Source organism: Zeugodacus cucurbitae, chromosome 4 (genome assembly GCF_028554725.1).
Source record: "Zeugodacus cucurbitae isolate PBARC_wt_2022May chromosome 4, idZeuCucr1.2, whole genome shotgun sequence".
In the NCBI taxonomy this organism is placed as follows: domain Eukaryota; kingdom Metazoa; phylum Arthropoda; class Insecta; order Diptera; family Tephritidae; genus Zeugodacus; species Zeugodacus cucurbitae.
Window position 1 is genome coordinate 3,569,621 of NC_071669.1, and position 18,575 is coordinate 3,588,195.

The window sequence follows — 18,575 nt, forward strand, 5'->3', positions numbered from 1 at the left end:
GTTAATGTTTTTTTTTTATTATTTTTCTTACTAAGTCCAACCCTGAAATTAGCATCAATAAATTATGAGTGCACACCTGGGCTTGGCAAATTCAGGTAGTTGAATAAAATTTTTGATTATTGAACATTTATGAAGAAGATCATAACGTAATCTTAACACATGTTTCTACATATTATATACTCATATATATATTACTGTGTGTTTTTATGACTTTGAGGGGAAATATCTGCATGTTAGCGACAGAACAATAATTATGCCTTCTGGATTTATATACAGATCGATTGGAAATTATGAGTCACGGAATTCTCATAAAAGATTAGTTTCTTCAAAAATATGTGACTTTAATGTAATATTAATATCTAATTATTTCTTTCTAAGGTGGGAAAAATGTAGGATGACTAAGCATCAATTACTTATATTGTTTATGAACACAGTAATCTTTCACAATCAGTTAAATTATTATACGAGAATCAAGGTATGTTTCCATATTATATTCTATATATCTAATCAGTTAGCTAAAGTGGATTCCAATTGAGAGATCACCGATGGATAAATCGAATCATGTTTTTTGTGATGATAAACACACCTGAAGGTGCTAGTATATCAAGTCTGAATCTGACAAATCGATATATTTCGATTCTAGCTAGTTCCCAAGGATGATTAAAGGAGTAAAACTGTCATTGAAACTTGGTATAGCGTAAGCTTACTATCTCAGAGATAAGTGCTGAGCTTAATCTCGTTAACTTCTCGTCAATTGGTAACTACAAAGTGTATAGTTTAACCAAGGGGTTCCAGGTGGACATAGTAGATCATAGCACACACGTTATTTTTAAGGCACAAATATAGAAAAACACATAAAAAAATAGCTTACCAGTTTATATATTTGTAAACTGTACGTACCTGTAAATAGAAAAAATATATAGTTAGAGAATTCTTTGTAGAATTTTAACAATAAAATAAATATGTATATTTTAAAACATAAAAAATTAGATGAAAATATATATGAATATGAATGTATATTAGGTTAACTTAGGAGTATGCTTTGAAAATAAAGTATGATAGAACTCGATTATTGCAGTGAATCGATAGCGCAGTTATAAGCGTAATTAGAATGTAAGATAGAATAGAAAAAATTTTAAAAACACTGCTGTGGAAAGTGTTTCTTAGTTCTCGAAGACTTAAGGGGCTATACCAGTGTGACATTTTCATAAAATCGATTTTTTTTTTTATTTTTTGCTTATTCGACTGTTGACATCATAACTCAATGAAAATTTACCGATTGACTTCAAATTTAAACTGATATATATATATTTACTATACAATGACCTACAATCTTTTTGATTGGTTGAAAATTGTTAATTTGGCATTTAAGAAAATACCATTTTTTACTTAAAAAATGTAATTTTTTTCAGAACTACACCATTTTGAAATTTTTCAAAAATCGTAGGTATAGAAAATATATTTACCATTAATATTCTTTTTGAATTTTTTTGTTTCAGCAACTCATTCGACCGGATTCATGTCAACAGTTAGGGAACTTTGTTTTGACACCTCCGAAGGTAGCATATAACTCCGTTATTTTTCAGTATTTGTGTAAAAAAAAAAAATTTTAAATGTAGCTGAATATACCTTATTATGTACAATAAACTTCGAAACAATCGACTGAGTACTTTCTTTAAAAAAATTCACTAAAATCGCATAATTTTAGGTTTATTTACACTAGTCAATCTCTTAAATGTAATTTTTGAAAATTATTTCCGTAGTTCTAGGAACCTATATAACTGAGATGAGGAATTGGAGTTCAAGAAAGAAAGACGAAAACAGTTCCAATTCTTCAACTAAAGGCTACAACTCCAGAACGAAAGTTCAGAAGACATGTTTTTGGTTTAGAAGATATGGATACACCATCCATAAAGATCGTATATTCTAGAGAACGTTCATGATGGGTAAAAAAATAAATTCTATAGAAATTTAAGTTGGCGACTATGTTTTAGAAAGAGGGTTTTATCTAATTCGAGACATTCAGGAAAAGATTTGTCCGAGAAAGGAATAAGTATTGGCGTAATTGGCTATATGGGAACTTAAATAAAGGTTTTCTAATTTACTCTAGCCTTTTTGGTGATCACATATAGACATCTTATTCTAAGACTCAGTACCTTAGTAGCGTTCTGCGACTCGGTTTTGTCGGCAGCTGAACTTAGACCCTCACATAAAGTCTCTAAAATACTTATTAAGCTACTCCTACTCCCCACATTCCTATACATATGTCAATTTACTCGTATATATGGACTAGCTCCACTGCAAAGATTTTTCTCTCTACTAAACATCTATAAGCAGCATGTCCTGCTTCTGCACACAATTTATTCTCATTATTTATCTGCCGATTTATCCAACAATATTGGCTAATTTAAATTCACCTCACGCAGCGATAAAATATATCTGTTTGCCTTATACTTTTCAAATAAATTTTGCACATCATCAATTCAATTAGCCGACGCTGATAAAATGTTGTTGTCACATTGAGTGCAGCAACAACAACATGCAACATGGCACAAGGCAACTATTTGTTGCAACATCATTTGCATTTGTTGTTGAAGTACTAAGTAGAATGCGATGTTTCAAATGCAACGTGCGATGGCATAAAGTAGCAACAGCAACAACAAGAGCAAAAAGGTGAAACTACCAGGAAGACGGCAAAGTTAATAAAAAAGGCAGCAGCAGCAACTAAAAAAAATCGACATTCAAGATTGAAATAAATGAAAGATGAAAAGCGCAAAAATGAGCTACAACAACACAAAAGTTGCAAGTTGCATGTTGCACGCTGCAACTGCCAATTTCGCAAAGACAAATTGATTTATGTACAGGACCATAATAGTTCGACGACACGAACGAGGCGCTCAGTTTGCCAGCGGAAAATTCAGTTCAAAATTCATTGCCGTCGAATTGACAGCGGATTGAAGTGGCTGTAGCAGAAAGCAGGAGAAGAAGATGAAACGTGAAAAAGTGAACGAAATCACGTCAAAAGACATGAAACAGATATTAGTTAAGGTGAATGAAAAGGCGAAAAAAGGATGGCAAATAAATGACGCGCCTCGAGTGGGCAGTAAGTGTGGGGCCTGAGTAGAGTGTCGACCGATAGTCGTGTGGCTTGTTGACGCAGAAAATGAGACGACAAAATGTGCGCAAATGCAATTTACGGCAATGAGCCATTCTTATTTCATTCTTTCCAGCATCAACAGCAATAGGATTAAAAATCTAGATTGCAGCGTCGGATAAATGGAAAGGTGGCAGCTTCCTTGCACTCTCTCTATCTTCTACACTGGCTCAGCGCACACAGCGCGCTTCATTTAATGAGCGAAATTGTCGAGTAGCTCTGAAAAATTGCGCCGAAATTTATTTAGCAATAAATAAACGCTTTGAATAATGTGGCAACAAATTGTTGAAGAAATGAATGTACAAAGTGTTGCCGGATTTTAAATTTATTTATTTTTATTTGTTCTACCTTTAAAATTCTTTTAAAATTGTTATTTTGCGATTTAAGAACTGTATGAGAATTACATTTGCAAGCGAATGAAACAGCTAGCGCCTAAAGGTATGCTAGCTTAATGACACTGCTATCATAATAGGCAAACGAGACAAAGAGGGACTGATCTACTACACTCATGAAGCTTCAATTACAGTTATATATTATATATATCTTATGCAACGTCAGCAAGACACAACTACTCTCTAGAAGAACATCTCACCACATACAAAGCGTTAAATTCTGACAAATGATGTTGCTAAATGATTGTTGATTGCATTTTTATAGCTCCCACCAAGTACCAACCAGCAACAACTGCTTGGCAAGACAACATAAATTGCAGAGTTGCACGCAATGTCGCCAAGAACAACAACAACAGAAAATGGCATGCTTGTAAGTCAAAAAGCTGTCACAGTCAACGGTGGATGAAGAAACTGTTTTAGATGCTGCAACACGTAGTCACATGGCGCCGGACAGTGTCAAAAATAATTGCGCAGGACAACGGTAAGAGAAGACAAGAACTGCATATAGATATATGGAATTGGGAGACTGGGTACGGTGTGCCGAGACCTTTATATAAACAAACAATTACGACGACTGCTTCTAGGTATGTTCATTCGTTTCGTGGGTGGATGGAAAGCGGAAGTCATGTCGGTAGTTCGTGCTGTATGACAATCTGCGGACTGTTTGTTTGATGCACTTTTGTCGCAGCTGGAGTCCGAAGTAGGTGCTGGGTCATACAGCATTAGATAATCTGTTGTGTTTAAAGCGAATTCGTGAAGCAAGCTTGGAAGCTGGAATCTGATTTAATAATACGAATACTAGAGGTCTTGACAGAGGAATGTGGATCTAAGAACTTCAGAAAGTGGAGGTCTCCATGTACTAGAGTTAGGATTTAGTGACCGGAAGGAAACTGAAGTCCAGCTGATGTGTTCCCATTTCCGTTGGGAAGAGCTATGTCTCGACGTACTGAAAGAACCGGACTCTTTAGCTTTAAATGCGAGTTCCTTTTCGTTGGATATACCAGGAATGGAAGGACTTGACTCTGCCACACTAATGGCCTGCTGGATATGGATTTGGAGCTCGAGTCTTTACACAGTGTTTAACGAAAGATATATTCTCATGACATCTCCCAATGAATTCAAGACTAACGGTTCATCCATAAGCAGTCTCAACTTATTGGAGGAATAATTCATTTAATCCACCTAGAATCAACTGGTTTTCATTGCATCGAACCTGATTCCTTCAAAACTTGCTTCGCACAACTGAAACCCTTTAATTTCACTCCCTCCACAAAGACACATCCCTAAAAGGCTGGTAAACCTGCGCTCGAAATCAATTTCAGGAGTTGTCATTCTCGACATTTTTTCCAAATGATTTAATTAATAAATCTGTAACCCGCTTAAGGCATAAAGCGCTGTCAGCAAAATTTCCACAACTTTACCGTTAATGGTCTGGCAGGCCACCTTCAATTAGGGCGCACTCCAACACGCTCAGCTCACACAGCTGCCACTCAGCGTGCCAAGGTGAAAGTGCGCTTAAATTAGACCGAAATGGTTATACGCTACACTTTCACCTGCCACAACACACAAACACACAAACACGTGGACTTTGCCACATTTTCCCTTCTCACTTTTTTATTGTTACATTTTCACTTGATTTTTTGCACCCTTGTTACCTACCTTGTGTTGTTGCCAATTAATTAACGCGTCTTAGACGCAGCTGACGTTTACTACCATCATTTAGTAAATTGTGCACTAATTTATCACACATCTGACCCAAAGAGGCGAAGCGCCATTGGAAGTGCAACACTTCAGCACAGCGCCACTCTTTACCAATAAGGCGTTGAGGGTTTCCCTCTGTGAGTGTGTGTGCCACTGAAGACCATAGTCAACCGCAATTTGACTGCCACAGCCGCAGAGGCAGAAGGTGTAAAGGCAAATTAATCATAATAACTGGAAAACCGAAAAAAGGAAATACCGCCAGCAAAGGCGAACCAAAGTCAAAGCGAGAGTCCTGAAGTGGTAAGGCCGACGACGTCGACAGACAAGCGCAAGCTGTAAAGAAGGTGTAAAGGCGGACGCGGATGGACGCTTTGCGATGGATTTATGTACCGACGACGACGACGACGACGGAAGGTGTGCTTGTTAGTGTGCGCGTTGCGGGGGCGCGTAGGATCTTATAGCGTGAAGAAAATGATCCAATTAAGGCAAAGCAAACAAATGCAAACATACACACCGCTGAAGCTGTGCGAAGCTGAGAGGATGCAGCGAACGCAGCAGTGCGCGACAAGTAGGCTTTCAAGCAGTCAGCCAGCCAGCGCAGGCGAGATGTTGATAAGGGTGTCACCAATCCGCTATAGCAAGCAGCAAGCACCAAAGCATTGCTGGCAAACAAGGTAAACAGAAATATGTGACGTAAAAGAGAAGAAACAGCGCGTGAAGACACATTTAATGTGGTCTGGGCGTGTAGTCGCTAAAACTGACAGCATCAGGTGTGGCAAGTTAACGCACAGTAAATTGTTGTCAGACTCTGTTGGGCCATGCAAGAGGTCGCGGTGCGGCACAGTTGTTCGAAAATTAGGCCAAAATTAAATGCGAAAGTGTGAAAATAAGTTGTTGTTTGGCGTAAATGAGCGCCGAAAAGTGCTGCCATTTGATTGGTGGACACGGCGGCGGTTGGGGAAGTATGGAGAATTAATGAGTTGAGAAATTGTTGGAAATCGTTTTCTTTCATTAAATATGTTTCTGTCATTAGCGAAGTTTTTCCGAAGCTTTAAAGCACCGTTAACCGTTTAACTGACTCTCTGGTAGTTATTTCACAAGGAGCTCCTTTGGAACCTGTGTACCTCAGATGTTGTGTAGAGTTATCTTTAATTCATTAGGGTCTGAGACAGAAGAGGAATACTGGCGGAGCTGTGGTTTTTGTGACCAGAAGAAGAAGATTCGGTTCAAGGCACAAATCCTTCGCCAAAGACACTATTTTGAGATAGGTACAGGATAGACAAATTCTTTCGGAGCATCAGTCAACAGATTCGTAGATCACTTCATTCCAAAATCAAAAAGAGTCCAGGGTAATCCAAGACGTAACATTTTTTGACAGGTTTCCAGCTTAAAATATCGGAACGTGTTGTCCGTCAGCCGACCTTTGACCTTAAGGATACTCAGATCATGGAGAAACATGTTAAGGCTTCAATTAGGAGGTGCAGATATCTATATCGCTCTATATCTCTTTGGAAACTGGGTACCTCAGATAGTGTATGGACATCTCTGTAATTCATTAAGATCTCAGACAAAAGAGTATTGTGGTTTTTGTTTCTAGAAGACGATGCTTTAGCCAAATATGTGGATGAAACCGCATTCTTCGTATAAGACACTACTTTGACACTATTTACAATTACAGGCTCGACAAGATCCTTGGTAGCATCCGTAATTAGATCCAAAGCACATTTTAATCCAAAATAGAAACCAGTCAAGGGTAACCCAAGACGCTAAATTTCCTACTTGAAGCTTAGTTTGATCTGTCACGCAACCAAAATCAGCATTTTGACCTTTAGGAACCTCAGATCGCAGAGACCGCCAATGGGTAACACCTAAATAGACTAGGAACAAGTTCAGAGCCTTCGTTTCCCTCTGCTAACTATAGTTGATGGCTCATGAAATGCTTTTAAAGCTGAACGGTTTCCAGACACGCGGACTACGTGAACTCTTCACTGTATCCGTTTACTTACGATTCCCCGAACTGAGTGAACGTGCTTCACTTCAATATGACAAACACCGATTTTCGTCATCTTCCACTTCCGTCATACATCTTATTTCAGACCTGCTTACTCAATTCACGGAAAATCCGACAAATAGTTTTCGGCAGAATTTCCTTGGAAAAATGTTGGCCTTCACTGATTACATTAAACATTAATTTTAGACATCGACAGGAAGTACCGTTATATTTAGAGTACTTCAACAACCAGCTGATTAACTCGCCACAGACTTCGCGCCAGCACATACCGCTAACTGCTGGAATTGCCAAACCACAAGAGCGCCTAACTTATCAGCGATACGAAACACTTGCCGGTCCAAACTCAATATTTCAATGAGCGTAGACTGGCATTGCGAGAAAACCCACAATTTTGCCATTACAGTCCGAGTTCAATTTCAACTTCAATTGCTACTTCAGCAACAACTTCAAAATGAGACTACAAATTTGAGCTTCAACAGCAGTCAGTCTACACGTAAGGCTAGAGGGGAGGTGAGGCGCGGGAAAATGCGCTTCCGGGTTGCGGGCACAGCGAAATCAACAGCCCGGCGCTTCAATGCCGAAAGTGCTGCAACGAAAAAAGAGCACAAAATACATAGCAAAAAAACAAAAAAATAAATCCCTGAAATGACTTTGAGGCCTCGCCGGTCTAATGGTCAAAAATATGACTAACTTCCAGCAGTGAATTGCACGCAATCATAGATTTCGCAATTCGGCGCAACGCTGCCGCGGACAGCTGGCATGACTGAGCGCGCGAAACGGAAGTGCAAGCGCTACATGCAACCAAACACATAGAGTCCACCTCGCGTGTGTGATTGTTTGACGTTTGGTATCTAACGAAAATGCCTCGCGTATCGCATACAAATGTGTTCTGCTTTCGGCCTTTTGCCTCGTCTTTGCTTTGCTTGCGTTGCACGTCGGTTGGGCTGCAGCAGGAACCGGCCGCTGCCACACTTCAGCTTCACTACGCCATTTGGTTGCCTAGTTTTTGGCGCTGGCACGTTAGCTGCAACATTTTCGGCGAAACACTTTAAATATGACCATGACCAATAAGTGCCAGTAGGGTCTTCCTGCAGCAGCGCCATGCTTGGGTTTCTATTTTTTCCACGCCTTCCATTGTCTATGGTGGAATTTGTGGTCGTGGAGCAGTGGGTCTTTTCTAAATAGTTGTGGTTAAAATTAAAAATAACAAGAAAAGGGCTTCAGAAATTAGATGAAATGAGAAGGTCTGATAGTTTTTTGTTCCATTTCAATTGGATTTGTTTTTTTTTGTCCGCTTTATACTTTGGGCGAAGTATACCTTTAGGCGATGTGTGTTAATCTATTACTTGATACATTAGCTCTATATCTTTTTGAAATAAATGATGGTGTATCTTTTGAAAAATTCTCTCATTTAATGGGACCTAAAGCTTTATTGTACTACATATTCGGAAATTTAATAGCCGGATCCGTAAATCCTAGATTAGATGCTTGTTTGGGTCCGCTAGTTGTGAACAGACTTTCGTTGGATCCCTTGTTAATGTTTTTAATGGAGTCGGTCCTTGGTTTAAGGATCCCTAACTAAAGCAGTGTTCCAACCTCTCTGGTTTCCAAATAAAGGTATGGGTGTACCTTTCGTTTTCTGTCTCCTTGTTATGTTCTTGTCACTCAGAGACACTACCGCAATCCACACACTGTGCGCAAAACTATTTTCACTGCTCTGGCGGTCCGTAGTAGCAGGCGGCTCTACAAATTTGTTAGCTGCCGGCACAGTAACACGGAAGTGAGCGCTCGAGGAAGAGCCAACCGGCGTGAATGGCAACGAGTGTAGGCGAATGGCGTTGGAAGTGCAATGACGCTGCAGGCGCAGGAAGTAGTCGCTATTACCGCACATAAATTCAGTAATTGCCGCATTGCACACCCGCGCGGCTCAGTGGAGAACACAAGAATATCAATATCTCCACATGTATCTCTATACTCATATATGTAATTGCAGCTGCGCGACCGTTAACGTTTTGACCATGGCCCCGTTCCATTTCGTATACTAATTCTACTACGGACTGGCATTGCGATGCCGTTGCGCTGATTGTTGTTGCCAAATGCTGGTCATTAATATTGAAAAGTCGGCGGTGGCTTTTTTGCTAGCACAGCAATTGTTGTTGGCGCTACTCGTTAGTCGCTGTCGGCCAGCATATAGCAAGCGGCGTTTCCGTTGCGGCAAGTTTTGGCACATTTTGTTGCACATTGTGTTGTATCGTCGTTTGTGTTGCAAGTGTTGTTGCAAATTGTCTGCGCAATCAGTTGGAGTGCAAGCTGCTGGCAAGCGGCTGGGAGTTTGGGGCGCGCGCGCAAACAAACGACTCGCTGTTGGCAATGATTTTTGGTCAACTTGCTGGCCGTTTTTAGCGCAACATGTAACAGCGGGGAGAGTGAGTGAGGAAAGGAAGACGCCGTGCAGCAATGCGGCAATGTGGCAAATTGCAACACCCGCGGCCACACAGCAGCGCTGCTTCGAGCTGTCTATGGTCGAGTGCGCTGGCGGTTGGTCGGCGGTAGCGAGCGGTGATTAGAAAGCAGAGCGCAAGTGTGGCGCATGAGGTGGGTGGTTGCCACATTGTTGCAGGCGCTACATCCCAAGCGAGAAATTAGGAAATTGCATTTGGCGCTGGACTGTTTTTCTGTTTTTGCGCGCGCTGATACTCCATATGTTTTACAGTCGCTCGTTTGGCGTACACACTTGTGTGAGTTATTAGCCTCTATTATGGCAGACGGAAGTCGAAACAGCCGCTACACAAACCGCCACTGCCACTGGTCGAAGCCGCCCACTCAGACAGCTGGAAATTGGCAAAACGTAAATTTTGCATTCACTTAAAATTTATGGCATTTCACTTTTTCCACATACTCGTACACTTCATGCGCTAGCTCACTGCTTTTCGGAAACTTTTTCGGGGAGCTCGTTTGTATGGCGCGCGCATAGCCATTTACATACTTAAAAATTCATAAGTGGCGAGTAGCATTAACATTGGCATTGAGTGGCTGGGTGTGTTCCGCCCATCCACATTTAGAGACTCGTATATAGAAATTCACTAATGGGATTTATTGCGACATACCGACTTATATGGTTGGATTATGGATTTATGGTTGTGTCCTTTGAAGCATTTCTAAATGCGCTAATGAAGTTATCTCGACGCAAATGTACGAAAATTTGCTTGATTTGCTGGGAGCGCTGGAAAATTCAGATAACAGTAACAGAATTTTTAGTTTGAATAATTCACATTCACTTTTGTATGAATGGATTAATTAAATAAACAGGGGTCAGGTTTTACATTTCTAATCATGCTCTGCTTTCATTTCGTTTCTTAGCATCTTTTTGGGGTTCCTCGCTTCCCATTCAGACATTAAATCGATTATTATTACTTCTAAAAGCTAAGGTTTTCACTAGAACTTATACTAATTTTTATATGAATTCGTTGAGAATTGCAGATGAACTTAAGTGTTCGAAAGAAATTATGAATTAAAGGCTGATTGAAGTAAAATCGGAGTTTTCTGAAAGGTAACAAGAAGTGGCGTCCAAGTAGTCGATGTTGATAACAAGTTGTTTACGACAGAATAGCATAAAAATCATAGTCTTTCCGGCCGATATGACAGTCTTCGCCTGCTTCCGAGCGTATTTCTAGAGTCAAGTCCACTGTTGCTTAGTCTCTGCTCAGAAAAGTAATAAGAAGAGTAGCTCCAATTAGTCGATGTAGATCACACATTGAGATTTCCAGAAAACGATAACTATAATCTCTCCGGCCGATAGGACAGGTTTTTCGTCATTTTTGGAACAGGTTTGTCGGCAGAAGTCCACTGTTTCGACTGTTCCGTGGTATCTGGTATGCATTAGAGGATTGATATTTGGTCGAAGTTCACAAAAAGACGCCGAAGACGTGGACAACTCTGTGAACACATTGAAACTACTTAATAAATTTCGGACAGACGTCATGGAAGAAGAAGAGTGCCCGTATATTCATTTTAAAATCCTCGTATTTGCTGAACAATCTATCAATTCTTTGGCAATAAATCCCACATGTGTGAACCAAACCAGCTTGATCGGGCTGTACCTCCCTGAACCCCACGCCACATCGTTTTCGCCAATTCAATTCTTTAAGCCAATTCACTACTTTTACGGCTAAGCTTTCGCTCAATTTGCTAACAGTTAGAGGTGCTTTCATGCCACAATCCCACACACAGACACATTCCACATTCCGATACGATTTTATTCCTAGCACTGCATGTTGATTGTCGGTTGTACCGTTATTTTGCTTTATTGCCGACCATTAACATTGTTGTTGTTGTTACTGCTGCAAGCAGTACAACTGTCGTTCTTACTTCCAAACGCCTTTTGATGCTCTAGCTTTTTGCTAGTTGATTTTCGCTCCTTCAAGCCATTAAGTCAATTGAAAGGTGGCTGGTGGTTAGTTAACGATTAGGGAACTCGCCATGCTTCTATTGTACTGATTTGCATTCAGTTGATGTGTGGCGGATGGTTTTGTGTGTGTCGATTGTAAAGTGAATAAATGACTGCTGTGTGAATCAGCATTGAGTGCTTACTTGTGGCAACTTGGCTACTACTTGGTTCCCTATGGACTTGAAAACTACTTTCCGAGTTTTGTATGTGTGTGTGTGTCGGTGTCCGCTGAGACTTGGCTGTGTATGAGTTATGCAGATTTTTGTGGTTCATGGAGGTGGCTATGTTATGTGGCTGCTCCGGTCTGCCTTTAGTACAAAAAGAGCGTTTCAAGCGTCAGAGTATTGTTGGAAAAATTGTGAATATAGGAATATACTATATTAAGGCTACCACATGGAAATATATGGCACATATAAAAATATATGTAAGACAATATAGCTTAAATTTATTTAGAGTCCTTACTGGAGCTCTGAACTAATACGACAAAGTTGAGGTAGGAACTCTAGAGAAAATTTTTAAATAATTTTTTCTGATAAAAGATTCTATCGGTCCGTGCAATACCTCTCGTCAAGAGATGGTAATACATTTTCCCAAAAGTTCCTTGGTGGAATACAGGGCTTCCTTATTCATTTTGATTTCATTACTCTGTTTAAGATAAGTAGGTGATTAGCATCTGAATCCGCGGCTGCCAGTCTGTACCCTCTCTGGCAGGGCTGGTGCTTAAGTTATACCGCCTTAAAACGGTCGTCAGAGCCTCGTTTGTATAGAAAAATAGAGGTAGCGCGCGAAGGCGATGTTGACATTAGAGAGGGATAAGCTGTGTGTTCGCCTTACCAACCCCATTAGCCCCCCCAGTGATGGTGATACTTTCCACATATTGGTTGAAAACTATAGGAATCCTTTCATGATCCAGTTTTGTACTGATTTTTTAAAAGAATTTTTTGTTTTCGCAGAGAAGAGACTGAAGATTGCTCGCTTTCATAGTTTAACCTTCAGGACTCTGTTTTGATACCTTGAAACTGTTTTCTAAAATATATAATCTACATAATATCTAGCAGACCAGTGAATATTTCTTCACTGTAAAGCAGCCTTTAGATGATTTTGTGTTCTTATCTCTTTCATTACAGAAATACGAACGCAATTTATCCAGTAAAGCCTTATCTGGAGGATCTTAGATGCGTCTGCTATAAATGCTCTTAGTTCCAGGAGCCATATGGTTTTCTAATGAGATCAAGAGAGTAACGAAGAATTGATACTAGATTTATATCCAAAGAGAGTTCGCATAATGGCTTCTTAAAATGACTCAAGCCATCTCTTCATCTTCCAGATACCCAAAACGTAGGAATCTCATATCAGAAGACAGCAAGCTCAGTTGAAATTATTCAAACTAGAGCTATGTTTGGTGGGACAAGGAATGAGCAATTATTTGCCTACCTAGTGAGACTATAGATGACCATTTTAGTATAAAAGTCCACGACAGAAATGGGTTTGGATATCTATTCGGCTAGGGACTGTCACATCGACAGAGTTCCCCAAATTACAACAAAACCAACCTGTAGTATATAAAAAAAACACTCTAAGTACTCCTCTGTCCTCCGTAATCTTAAGGAACCTTCATATATTCGTCGCAGAGAAGACCAACTAAGTTCATCACCGAGTTCTTGATCTCCCAAAATTGATGGAAACTTAAATTTTAAATCTCACTAAAGGATTGCTGAAAAGTAAAGTCCTCTCTCGACGAACAAAAACTAAACTCTACAAGTCCCTCATCATTCCCGTCCTACTTTATGGTGCAGAAGCGTGGACGGTATCAACATCCGATGAGACGGGACTAGGAGTTTTCGAGAGAAAGGTTTTGCGGAAGATTTATGGTCCCTTAAGCATTGGCAACGGCGAATACCGCAAAAGATGGAATGATGAGCTGTATGTGTTGTTCGACGACATAGGCTGGCTGGGTCATGTTGTTCGAATTGACGAAAATGCCCCAGCTCTGAAAGTTTTCGATGCAGTACTCGCAGGTGGAAGGCGAGGAAAGGGAGACTTCCACTCCGGTGGAAGGACCAGGTGGAGAAGGACCTGTCTTCACATGGTATTACCAATTTGCGCCAAACTGCCAAAAGGAGAGATGCGTGGCGCGCTGTTGTGGGCTCGGCTATAACCGCGTAAGCGGTTTCTACGCCAGTCAAAAAGAAGAAAGGATTGTTGAGTCATACTATAGTTCCTCTTGTGTGGTAAGAAGTACTACATTGATTTCATTCAGGTATTTACCGTTATAGAGTCATATTTTAAAAAAGAAATCAAATTATGTTCGAGCTTTTTGAATTCTTCCAGCAAATATTGCCATATATAATAAAAATAAGTGCAAAATACTTTTCAATTGAGCTTGTACAACCATATTGACCAGCACATAAGCAGCGAAGCACGCACACATTTAAAAAAGGGATAGAAGCTTCGAAAGTACACATAGCATTTAACCCATTTAATTTAAAATAAACGCCATAAGCAACGAGTTATACTTAAATACAATGAAATCGACAAAAAAGCATACGAATTTCGAGAAAATATATACATACATACATATATCTATCTATATATACATATGTCTGTGTTCTTTCATTGGCGCGTTGGGGCCCACCACGCAGTCATGCTGAAATTCAAAATGACATTTCAAAGGCAAACCAAAAATATTTCGTTCATGTATTTTAATGAGCGCAGTCAGCCGACCATATGGCAGCGGTGAGCAGCGCCGATAAGCAACAAAAACAACAACTAAAAGCAAAAACAAAAACAAAAATACCGCAAAAGCGCCAAAAAAGCGCGTATTAACGTGCAACGTGGGGTCAGCCGGTCGATCGGTAGCTTGGTCTGCTAACCGCAAAATAGCGCAGCCAACGGCACATTTGCATGTGTGAACGGTGCATATTTTCAGGCGCAGTAATGCGCGCGACATCTCATTAACAATTAGCGCGACGCTACAACGGCAGCGGCGAAGTGGGGTGTGGAGCGCAAGCGTTGCCACATGACGGCGGCGGCGGCAGCGGTGGTGGTGGCGGCTGCAATACGTTGTGTAAAAAACAAGCGAAATGCTGACCGACAAATGCGCTGACAGACAAACACACACAGGCATACATATACAAAGCTTTCTGCAGTAGAAGTGGTGTCAAAGGACATGAAGTCAAATCGACGGGTCATTTTGAATGAAGTTGATGACCGACTGTACGTTATTACCACATGTTGCACGAACACAGACACCCATTTCCACACACACATCGCCACATAAAGGCTCGTTTTTGTGCAATAGCGGCTGCAGCCGCTTCATCGACGCGTTAACAACGCAATAATGATGAAGTGTGGCCATTTTAATAGGCAACCAACGAAGCGATGCATGTTGCGCGGCTGCACACAAGTGGATGCAAGTACCTGCATACATACTTTCATATGTGTGTTTGTATTTCTCCACCATTCATGCAATTGAAAATAAATATTTTAGCATATGTTTAGGCGCGTCACCCATTGTGCGCCGCTTAAATTTAAACTAACTGTGAATTTAGGCAGTGGATGCAAGAATTTGATGCCACATTCTTAAATATTTTAATATGAAAATTTTAGTTTATGTTTTTATACTACAGAATCTTAAGATTTCATTCCTTTTTTTATTTTTTTGAAATTCTCAACGGGTTAATAAAAAATGTATTACTTATAACTTTTATAAAAACAATCGGACCACTAATAATATCGAAATAGAAGAATATTCCCCGCACTAAGGAGACTATTGACCGATTTTTTAATCTTAAGAGACTAACTGCCTTCCATAAACAGAAGCGGTAGCGGTAGACAACACTGACCAGTTGAAAAATTCGATTTTGACAGAGCGTTCACAAGTAAAGTTGGCTGCGAAAAACGAAATTTCTCCGTACAATAAAATTTCACAACAACAATTCAAATAACCATTTTGATATATGACGTAAAGCTGCCGCATTTATTTAGGGATGGCACATCGACGATATCGCTGAGCGGTAAAAAAACGTTCCGCTCAACGCTTTTATTTAGGGAATGCTGTTAATCTCCTGTCATCAAACAAACAGTCAGCGCATTCACGTCTTGGCTCCCACGTCACTGTTGACAGTCATAACTTTGAAGTCGTAGATATTTTCGTATACCTGGGAACCAGCATCAACACCAATCAGCCTTGTCAGCCTTGAAATCCAACGCAGAATCACTCTTGCCAACGGGTGCTACTATGGACTGAGTAAAGTCCTCTCTCGGCGAACAAAAATCGAACACTGTAAGTCGCTCATTATTCCCGTCCTACTTTATGGTACAGAAGCGTGGACGATTTCAACATCTGATGAAACGGCATTAGGAGTTTTCAAGAGAAAGCTTTTGCGGAAGATTTAGGGCCCCTTAAACAGTGGTAACGGCGAATACCGCAGACGATGGAATGATGAGCTGTATGTGTTGTTCGACGACGTAGACATAGTCCAGCGAATAAAAAGACAGCGACTACGATGGCTAGGTCATATTGTTCGAATGGTCGAAAGTGCTCCAGCTCTGAAAGTGTTCGAGGAAGATCTCCCTCCACTCCAATGGAAGAACCAGGTGGAGAAGGACCTGACTACACTTGGTATAAGCAATTGGCGCCAAACTGCCAAAAGGAGAGATGCGTGGCGAGCTATTTTGGCTCGACTATAACCGCGTAAGCGGTGTCTACGCTAGTCAAGAAGAAGAAGAGTTTTCTTTACTGAGGACTGCAATAGAAGGAGAAAAAGAGAGAGAGAGAACAATTGATTACAGTCGCACCAATGATTAACTATTCCTTTTTTCTTTCATTCTTCCTTTTTATATTTTTTCATTTGAAAGCCTAACAACTCATATTTATACAGCTCTCGACTGGGAAACATCAACAGAATAACAGCTAGGTCTGACGGTCTGTAGAGTCACAAATCATCGAACCAAAGCGAAAATAAAGTGTAAAGAGACTATACAGAAGACGAGCTTAAGGCGTTATCTGGAAGTCATGATCTGATATTTGCGTTTGCTCTGCGAACGGGTTGTGGTGGGCCTTATAGAGTGCTTAAGAACAGTGTTGGACAGTGATATTCCAACTAACTACTCAATTAGTTAGTTAAATAGTCAAACATATTTTTTAGAGCATTACCTGGGAATCGATGAGACAATGTCTTAAAGTATCAAAATCACCAGATTTAATTTTGAAAAATAAAAATCTATAAGCTATTGACTACCCTTGTGCTTTCCTCTTAGCCTTTTTTAAATAATAATATACAATTTGAACTCATTTCCACTTCATATAAATTAATGCAACCAATCCTCTACCGTTAACTTCATTCGAGTTACGCCCAACATATCACAAATTATATAATATCCATACTGCATTTAAATGACTTTCTGTTTCAAATGCCACAACTCACATCAGCGCACATTTCTCTTAACCAAATATTCGATGGCTGTCCATTCAATCATTCATAACAGAGTTCATAGCATACACTTGGGAGTTGCGCACTGAGACTGCACTTTCTGCCAACTCAAACCAAAGCCACTTCAACTTTCCATTTGCGCCGATCACTCATTCTACCGCGCGCTCTTCGTTGCACAAACCAACCAATACACAGTTATATATAACCAATCTACAGTTATATATGTATATACACTCGTATCAAAAACGCATAAAACTGTAGCATACATTTGGGGATATTCGTTAAATGTTTGCCTGTTTGCTTTTGATTGTTAATTGCGGTTAGCTGATGACTGTGAACCTTCGTTTTGGATTTTGCAAATAATCTTTTTTTCTCTTTTTCTCTCTTTTCTTATATTTCCTTTTAACTTCGTTTGTATGTGCGTCTGCGATTTTTCAGCTTTTAGCACTTGCCAATATGCTCCGTCTTCTTCTGTTTTTGCACTTTGCCCACTCAACGCCAAATGTTTGGCGCCCAATTTCCAGATTTTCATAGCACTTTTTAGCCTCCGATTTATTGCTTTGCTGTGTGGTGGTGGGGAATTCATTGGAGATTGGTAAGAAAATATTGCCGCTGTTGCTGCTGCGTCGAATCGCTTTCGTTATGTGGCTGTGATAGCATTTTGATTGATATGGAGTGGCTATCAACTGTGCAGATAGCCAAATAAAAGTGAAATGTAGGGAAATAATAAAAAAGAAGGCAAATTATTTCTTGGTGAGTAAGTGCCGTTGTTATTTGGTGGGTGAGAAGAGTACTTTGTGTGACTAGAGACCTAAGAAATGAATGAATTATGGATAAAAACTGGAGCTTACGGACTTCAGAAGGTGCTGTACCTCAATCTCAATCTCTATCTCTATCTCTATCTCTATCTCTATCTCTATCTCTATCTCTATCTCTATCTCTATCTCTATCTCTATCTCTATCTCTATCTCTATCTCTATCTCTATCTCTATCTCTATCTCTATCTCTATCTCTATCTCTATCTCTATCTCTATCTCTATCTCTATCTCTATCTCTATCTCTATCTCTATCTCTATCTCTATCTCTATCTCTATCTCTATCTCTATCTCTATCTCTATCTCTATCTCTATCTCTATCTCTATCTCTATATCTATGTCTATCTCTATCTCTATCTCTATCTCTATCTCTATCTCTATCTCCATCTCTATCTCTATCTCTATCTCTCTCTCTATCTCTATCTCAGTCTCAGTCTCAATCTCTATCTCTATCTCTATCTCTATCTCTATCTTTTTCTCTATCTCGGGATCTCAAAGCCTTAACTGGTCTAAGTGATCTCTGTGAGATAAACTTATTCAAGTGAGTTTACTCACACTAATTCTTGAACTAATTTACTAACTCAATTCTCCAAACGGCCGGTTCTGCGGTACCGGAATCG